A 9,064-nucleotide genomic window follows, 5' to 3' on the forward strand; every position below is an offset into this window, starting at 1 on the left:
GTTATCCCTAGTCCCTTTTTTGAACAGGGGCACGACATTCCCCACTCTCCAATCCCCTGGTACCACCCCTGTTGACAGTGAGGACGAAAAGATCATTGCCAACGGCTCTGCAATTTCATCTCTTGCTTCCCATAGAACCCTTGGATATATCCCGTCAGGCCCGGGGGACTTGTCTATCCTCAAGTTTTTCAAAATGCCCAACACATCTTCCTTCCTAACAAGTATTTCCTCGAGCTTACCAATCTGTTTCACACTGTCCTCTCCAACAATATCGCCCCTCTCATTTGTAAATACAGAAGAAAAGTACTCGTTCAAGACCTCTCCTATCTCTTCAGACTCAATACACAATCTCCCGCTACTGTCCTTGATCGGACCTACCCTCGCTCTAGTCATTCTCATATTTCTCACATATGTGTAAAAGGCCTTGGGGTTTTCCTTGATCCTACCCGCCAAAGATTGTTCATGCCCTCTCTTAGCTCTCCTAATCCCTTTCTTCAGTTCCCTCCTGGCTATCTTGTATCCCTCCAATGCCCTGTCTGAACCTTGTTTCCTCAGCCTTACATAAGTCACCTTTTTCCTCTTAACAAGACATTCAACCTCTCTTGTCAACCATGGTTCCCTCACTCGACCATCTCTTCCCTGCCTGACAGGGACATACATATCAAGGACACGTAGCACCTGTTCCTTGAACAAGTTCCACATTTCATTTGTGTCCTTCCCTGCCAGCCTATGTTCCCAACTTATGCACTTCAATTCTTGTCTGACAACATCGTATTTACCCTTCCCCCAATTGTAAACCTTGCCCTGTTGCACGTACCTATCCCTCTCCATTACTAAAGTGAAAGTCACAGAATTGTGGTCACTATCTCCAAAATGCTCCCCCACTAACAAATCTATCACTTGCCCTGGCTCATTACCCAGTACTAAATCCAATATTGCCCCTCCTCTGGTCGGACAATCTACATACTGCGTTAGAAAAGCTTCCTGGACACACTGCACAAACACCACCCCATCCAAACTATTTGATCTAAAGAGTTTCCACTCAATATTTGGGAAGTTAAAGTCGCCCATGACTACTACCCTATGACTTCTGCACCTTTCCAAAATCTGTTTCCCAATCTGTTCCTCCACATCTCTGCTACTATTGGGGGGCCTATAGAAAACTCCTAACAAGGTGACTGCTCCTTTCCTATTTCTGACTTCAACCCATACTACCTCAGTAGGCTGATACTCCTCGAACTGCCTTTCTGCAGCTGTTATACTATCTCTAATTAATAATGCCACCCCCCCACCTCTTTTACCACCCTCCCTAATCTTATTGAAACATCTATAACCAGGGACCTCCAACAACCATTTCTGCTCCTCTTCTATCCAAGTTTCCGTGATGGCCACCACATCGTAGTCCCAAGTACCGATCCATGCCTTAAGTTCACCCACCTTATTCCTGATGCTTCTTGCGTTGAAGTATACACACTTCAACCCCTCTCCGTGCCTGCAAGTACTCTCCTTTGTCAGTGTTCCCTTCCCCACTGCCTCATTACACGCTTTGGCGTCCTGAATATCGGCTACCTTAGTTGCTGGACTACAAATCCGGTTCCCATTCCCCTGCCAAATTAGTTTAAAAAATCTATAATTTGCCACAATGATTAATATGTCAGGTATCCCAGTACTTGTTCAAGGGGTGTTTTAATGTTGCTCTCACTGTGCTGCCTGTGTGACATTCGAGCTGTTTTACAACATGCTCAGCTCTTTCATCCACGTCAGAATTGACTGGAGATGTAGGAAACCACAGGTTTGAATCTTGAGCCCCAATTAGTAAAAGAACCTTTCTACCTGAAGGGAATATCTGATTTATTTCGAACATCGCAGTTTTTAAATTGTGCTGAATTCCGTTTCATTCTCCAGTCAAAAACCTGAGTGAGCTGTGATTTGCCAGTGATTTCTTTGTGTTCTATTGGCTCTCCTGGCCGGCACTTTGAATTTACTTGGGGATGGACGGTTGAGATATCTGCCCCTGTGTCAATTAGCTGTTCCAAGTAAATCTCTGATTTGAATGTCTACGTAAGGGATATGATTCTCCTGCCTGGGGCTTGGAAGGCAAATTTCCTTTTGGCCTTCCCAATAGGAAGAGGGCAGCACGGTAGCATTGTGGATAGCACAATTGCTTCACAGCTCCAAGGTCCCAGGTTCGATTCCCGGCTTGGGTCACTGTCTGTGCGGAGTCTGCATGTTCTCCCCGTGTCTGCGTGGGTTTCCTCCGGGTGCTCCGGTTTCTTCCCACAGTCCAAAGATGTGCAGGTTAGGTGGATTGGCCGTGCTAAATTGCCCTTAGTGTCCAAAATTGCCCTGAGTGTTGGGTGGGGTTACTGGGTTATGGGGTTGCGGGGATAGGGTGGAGGTGTGGGCTTGGGTAGGGTGCTCTTTCCAAGGGCCGCTGCAGTTCGATGGGTCGAATGGCCTCCTTCTGCACTGTAAATTCTATATTAAATTTTTATATATTGTTGAGTCTGATCATGAGGATTCCCTGACCGTCTAGACTTTCGCATGTTAGTCTGGGTTAGTGCTAGGGTCTGCTGAACTCTTGGTGTTTGGGTTTGACGATTCCTATTTCCTCGCTGTCGCCTGGGAGTTCGTGGAAACTGTCCTTAACTGTCCTTGATTTTCCCACTGATTGTCCTAATATCCGGAATTCGGAATTCTATTTCTCGGGGCTGCTGTCTCGGTGGTTGTTGTCGAGGGATTATCCTGATGATAATTGCCCTCTATGGGACTGAGGTCGCTGTGATTTTCAGTTATCTCTTCTCGGAGACAGGATCTACTCCCATTTGGAAGCAAATGGACGTATTAGTGAGAGGCAGCACGGTTTTGTGAAGGGGAGGTCGTGTCTCACTAACTTGATAGAGTTTTTCGAGGAGGTCACTAAGATGATTGATGCAGGTAGGGCAGTAGATGTTGTCTATATGGACTTCAGTAAGGCCTTTGACAAGGTCCCTCATGGTAGACTAGTACAAAAGGTGAAGTCACACGGGATCAGGGGTGAGCTGGCAAGGTGGATACAGAACTGGCTAGGCCATAGAAGGCAGAGAGTAGCAAGGAGGGATGCTTTTCTAATTGGAGGGCTGTGACCAGTGGTGTTCCACAGGGATCAGTGCTGGGACCTTTGCTCTTTGTAGTATATATAAAAGATTTGGAGGAAAATGTAACTGGTCTGATTAGTAAGTTTGCAGACGACACAAAGGTTGGTGGAATTGCGGATAGCGATGAGGACTGTCGGAGGATACAGCAGGATTTAGATTGTCTGGAGACTTGGGCGGAGAGATGGCAGATGGAGTTTAATCCGGACAAATGTGAGGTAATGCATTTTGGAATGTCTAATGCAGGTAGGGAATATACAGTGAATGGTAGAACCCTCAAGAGTATTGAAAGTCAAAGAGATCGAGGAGTACAGGTCCACAGGTCATTGAAAGGGGCAACACAGGTGGAGAAGGTAGTCAAGAAGGCATACGGCATGCTTGCCTTCATTGGCCGGGGCATTGAGTATAAGAATTGGCAAGTCATGTTGCAGCTGTATAGAACCTTAGTTAGGCCACACTTGGAGTATAGTGTTCAATTCTGGTCGCCACACTACCAGAAGGATGTGGAGGCTTTAGAGAGGGTGCAGAAGAGATTTACCAGAATGTTGCCTGGTATGGAGGGCATTAGCTATGAGGAACGATTGAATAAACTCGGTTTGTTCTCACTGGAACGAAGGAGGTTGAGGGGAGACCTGATAGAGGTATATAAAATTATGAGGGGCATAGACAGAGTGGATAGTCAGAGGCTTTTCCCCAGGGTAGAGGGGTCAATTACTAGGGGGCATAGGTTTAAGGTGAGAGGGGCAAGAGTAGATGTACGAGGCAAGTTTTTTACGCAGAGGGTAGTGGGTGCCTGGAACTCGCTACCGGAGGAGGTAGTGGAAGCAGGGACGATAGGGACATTTAAGGGGCATCTTGACAAATATATGAATAGGATGGGAATAGAAGGATACGGACCCAGGAAGTGTAGAAGATTGTAGTTTAGTGGAGCAGCATGGTCGGCACGGGCTTGGAGGGCCGAAGGGCCTGTTCCTGTGCTGTACATTTCTTTGTTCTTTGTTCTTTGTTCTTTGAGACTGTCTTTTAAATCGTTTGCTGCTGTGAGTCCACTATTTTTAGTTGTCTCTGTTTTTTAACCAATGTCAATTTTGTTCCTTAGCAAATTTGTAAAGAAATTTTAAGATTTTTTTAACTTCAAATGGTGAAAGTACAAATTCAATTACTGACAAACTGCAAGCTGAGCTCTGACCTTGACTCAGAACGGAATTTAAGATTTTCTTAATAAGAGCTTTTCTAACATTCACAACAGAATTAATTCTTTATGTTAATAATTTTTTCTGACATTCACTAAAATGTTGGCTGCTTTTGGGAGGAAGCAGTTAGCTGCGGAGAATTGCACCGTAACAAAGACAACTGCAGTCTCCAGATTTCCACTTTAAACTGGTACCATTCAGTCGCTATCAATCCACAAATAAATATCAAGTAATTTAACACAAGTTTCTGGGCAATTCCAATCAATTGCCTGCTGAAATAATTAACTTACCTCCAGAACCCAATGTGCAGAGAGTGGGTGGAGATCTCGGTAATCCATTGGGTCCCTTTATACAAAGAACAAAGAAAATTACAGCACAGGAACAGGCCCTTCGGCCCTCCCAGCCTGCGCCGATCCAGATCCTTTATCTAAACCTGTCGCCTATTTTTCAAGGATCTACTTCCCTCTGTTCCCCGCCCGTTCATATATCTGTCTAGATGCATCTTAAATGATGCTATCGTGCCCGCCTCTACCACCTCCGCTGGCAAAGCATTCCAGGCACCCACCACCCTCTGCGTAATAAACTTTCCACGCACATCTCCCTTAAACTTTCCCCCTCTCACCTTGAAATCGTGACCCCTTGTCATTGACACCCCCTCTTGGAAAAAGCTTGTTGCTATCCACCCTGTCCATACCTCTCATAATTTTGTAGACCTCAATCAGGTCCCCCCTCAACCTCCGTCTTTCTAACGAAAACAATCCTAATCTACTTAACCTTTCTTCATAGCTAGCACCCTCCATACCAGGCAACATCCTGGTGAACCTCCTCTGCACCCTCTCTAAAGCATCCACATCCTTCTGGTAATGTGGCGATCAAACTTAATATTGCTCTAACTCAACCCCCCCCCCCCCGAAGGAATGTGTCTGTTTACACTAGAAGCTGTTGCAGGCGATATCTCAAAGCCTGTCTGATAAGCGCTCTCTCTGCAGTCCAAACCCTTTTGGCTGCTGTTAACCCATTGAGGGACTTCTGCTTTGACTGCCCAATGTCAGCAGGTGCCCTGTGCCCGGGGTCATCAGGTGCCCAGTGTCTGGGGTCAGCAGGTGCCCTGTGCCCGGGGTCAGCAGGTGCCCTGTGCCCGGGGTCAGCAGGTGCCCTGTGCCCGGGGTCAGCAGGTGCCCTGTGCCCGGGGTCAGCAGGTGCCCTGTGTCCGGGGTCAGCAGGTGCCCTGTGTCAGGGGTCAGCAGGAGCCCTGTGCCCGGGGTCATCAGGTGCCCAGTGTCTGGGGTCAGCAGGTGCCCTGTGCCCGGGGTCAGCAGGTGCCCAGTGCCAGGGATCAGCAGGTGCCCTGTGCCTGGGGTCAGCAGGTGCCCAGTGCCCGCAGTCAGCAGGAGCCCTGTGCCCGGGGTCATCAGGTGCCCAGTGTCTGGGGTCAGCAGGTGCCCGGGGTCAGCAGGTGCCCAGTGCCAGGGATCAGCAGGTGCCCTGTGCCCGGGGCCAGCAGGTGGCCTGTGCCCGCAGTCAGCAGGTGCCCAGTGCCAGGGATCAGCAGGTGCCCAGTGCCTGGGGTCAGCAGGTGCCCTGTGCCTGGGGTCAGCAGGTGCCCTCTGCCCGGGGCCAGCAGGTGCCCTCTGCCCGGGGCCAGCAGGTGCTCTGTGCCCGGGGCCAGCAGGTGCTCTGTGCCCGGGGCCAGCAGGTGCTCTGTGCTCGCAGTCAGCAGGTACACAGGGTCAGCAGGTGGCCTGTGCCCGGGGTCAACAGATGCGAAGGGCCCGAGGTCAGCAGGTGCCCAGTGCCCGGGGTCAGCAGGTGCCCTGTGCCCAGTGTCAGCAGGTGCCCGGGGTCAGCAGGTGCCCAGTGCCCGGTGTCAGCAGGTGCCCGGGGTCAGCAGGTGCCCAGGGTCAGCAGGTACCCAGGATCAGCGGGTGCCCTGTGCGCGGGGTCGACAGATGCGAAGGGCACGAGGTCAGCAGGTGGCCTGTGTGGGGTCAGCAGGTGCCCACTGCCCGGGGTCAGCAGGTGCCCAGTGCCAGGGGTCAGCAGGAGGCCTTTGTCCGGGGTCATCAGGTGCCAGGGGTCAGCAGGTGGCCTGTGTCCGAGGTCAGCAGGTGCCAGGGGTCAGCAGGTGCCAGGGGTCAGCAGGAGCCCAGTGCCAGGGGTCAGCAGGTGCCCTGTGCCCGGGTACAGCAGGAGCCCAGTGCCAGGGGTCAGCAGGTGCCCTGTGCCCGGGTACAGCAGGTGGCCTGTGTCTAGGGTCAGCAGGTGCCCTGTGCCCGGGGTCAGCAGGTGCCCTGTGCCCGGGGTCAGCAGGTGCCCTGTGCCCGGGTACAGCAGGTGCCCTGTGTCTGGGGTCAGCAGGTGCCCTGTGCCCGGGTACAGCAGGTGCCCTGTGTCCGGGGTCAGCAGGTGCCCTGTGCCTGGGGTCAGCAGGTGCCCTGTGCCCGGGGTCAGCAGGTTCCCTGTGCCTGGGGTCAGCAGGTGCCCTGTGCCCGGGGTCAGCAGGTGCCCTGTGCCCGGGGTCAGCAGGTGTGCCCAGGATCAGCAGGTGCCCTGTGTCCGGGGTACAGCAGGTGCCCTGTGTCCGGGGTCAGCAGGTGCCCAGTGCCCGGGGTCAGCAGGTGCCCTGTGCCAGGGGTCAGCAGGTACCCTGTGCCCAGGGTCAGCAGGTACCCTGTGCCCGGGGTCAGCAGGTACCCTGTGCCCAGGGTCAGCAGGTGCCCTGTGCCCGGGGTCAGGAGGTGCCCGGGGTCAGCAGGTGCCTTGTGCCCGGATATAGCAGGTGCCCAGTGCCAGGGGTCAGCAGGTGCCCTGTGTCCGGGGTCAGCAGGTGCACTTCCCCCACCCCCACTCCTCACCCCACCCCCACTCTCTCTCCCCCCCACTCCTCACCCCGCCCCCTCTCCTTCTCTCTCCACACTTTCCCCACACCCACTCCTCACTCCCAGCCCATTCTCTCCTCCACCCGACATCTCTTCCCCAACTCCCCTACCCCCACTCTCTCCCCTCCACTCCCCCTTACCCACTCGCTCCCCCGCCCACACTCTCTCCCCCGCCCACACTCTCTCCCCCTTACCCACTCGCTCCCCCGCCCACACTCTCTCCCCCGCCCCCACTCTCTCCCCCTTACCCACTCTCTCCCCCGCCCACACTCTCTCCCCCGCCCCCACTCTCTCCCCCTTACCCACTCTCTCCCCCGCCCACACTCTCTCCCCCTCACCCACTCTCTCCCCCGCCCCCACTCTCTCCCCCGCCCCCACTCTCTCCCCCTGTTGCTCTTTTTAACCTTATTCTATTTGCTCTGATTACGTCACCTTTGCTCATGAGTCGCCAGGTATCTTTATGATACAGCCACGTGGTTCAAGTTTAGGTTATGATTAATAACACAGCACACCGCTTAGTAAGGATTAAAACAACGGTCATTTATTATATACAACAAGCAATATTAATACACTAATACTACTATTTATATAATAAACCTATCACTACTGGCCAATACTTAACTTAGGAAGAGCCCACCAGGTCAGGGAAATGAATGGCTTGTCCAATCGGATCTGGCCCGCGGGATTCAAAAGGCTGCTACAGGTCGGTGGCTCGGTGTCTCTACCGGATAGCGATCGCTGGATTCAAACTTACTGTTGCCGGTTGCTGTTCTTGCGAAGGTCTCGAGCAGGCGAAGAGGAGAGAGAGAGAGATCTGAACTTGGACCCTCACTTTTATAGGGCCCAGGGGCTTCCCGCCTCCCGGGGCGGCCCTTGACCCTGAGTCCCAAGTGATTGGATCTGTCCCCAATCCCTGGGGTCGATGTGTCCAATGGTGAGGCGATTCCTCGAGCGGGGAGTGGTCGCTCACCTGTCTTTGTTTCGGCCACTGCAGGCGCCGACAGGTCTGGCCCGGTATTCAATGCTAATATGTTGCAATTGTTCCCGGGGATAGCCGATTTAACTGTGGATGTCTGGATAGATGGGCTGCAAACAGTCCTGAATGTAACTGCGAATACCTGGGTTGATGGGCTGTTGATAGCCCTGAGTATCGATCTGGGCTAACTTCCCAGAGCCGAATATGCAATACTGTCTGCAGCTGCCTGCTTGTGTCTCGTTAGCTGCTTTTCCCAGCAGTCTTTCAGGTTAGCCATTTCGAACTGGGTTTTGGACAGATTAATCGTAACGCAGCCATTTTACGTGGCTATAGTCCCGCCTTGTGATCCTAACGCGAAGCGTGAAGGATCACATAAATCTTCATTCCCTGTCCGGGTGGGGTGGGGGGGCACCTCCTAAATGGCCACTACTCTGACCCTAGCTATGCACAAAAATTTGCCTAAACAATTCTTGAGGGCGCTATGTCAGGCAGGGGCATGTATCTATAAAAAAATAAACTGGGAACCTCTAATTTTACCTAAACAATTTTTCAAGCATTATACAATCTTATCTCTCTAAACATACAATAACAATCACAACATTTAATATATTCTTTCCTGGCTTGGCAATCAAGCTCAGGATCATACATTTTCTTTTTATTTACGGGAAAAACCGCCAGTGCATGTTTTATTATTCATATGTCGCGGGGGTCTGGGGTCTGGTCATAGCTGAATATCGGGGATCGGATCCGATAGACTGGGGTTCGAGCGCGGTACGCTCTCCTTTTCCACTTGCGGAGGCGCATGGTCTGTACCGCACAACTGAGTATAGCCAATGCCAACAGTGCCTCAATGATGTACGACAGGAAGTACCAAGTTATGAA

At 52.0% G+C, this 9,064-nt stretch overlaps 1 protein-coding gene across 3 annotated transcripts in view; it reads right to left on the minus strand.

The window, feature by feature from the left end:
- The window catches only part of LOC140402505 (uromodulin-like), a 43,880-nt gene extending 39,203 nt beyond the window's left edge, over window positions 1-4,677 (minus strand). For 2 of the 3 annotated variants that reach the window (XM_072490359.1, XM_072490358.1), the window contains exon 1: window positions 4,618-4,672. The gene's annotated coding sequence lies outside the window, so the exon portion shown is untranslated. Of the gene's footprint in view, window positions 1-4,617 lie in introns of all 3 variants that reach the window. The other variant, XM_072490356.1, reaches the window with a different exon arrangement.
- Between the last annotated feature and the right edge of the window lie 4,387 nt (window positions 4,678-9,064).

This window comes from Scyliorhinus torazame, chromosome 25, assembly GCF_047496885.1.
Source record: "Scyliorhinus torazame isolate Kashiwa2021f chromosome 25, sScyTor2.1, whole genome shotgun sequence".
Taxonomy (NCBI): Eukaryota; Metazoa; Chordata; class Chondrichthyes; order Carcharhiniformes; family Scyliorhinidae; genus Scyliorhinus; species Scyliorhinus torazame.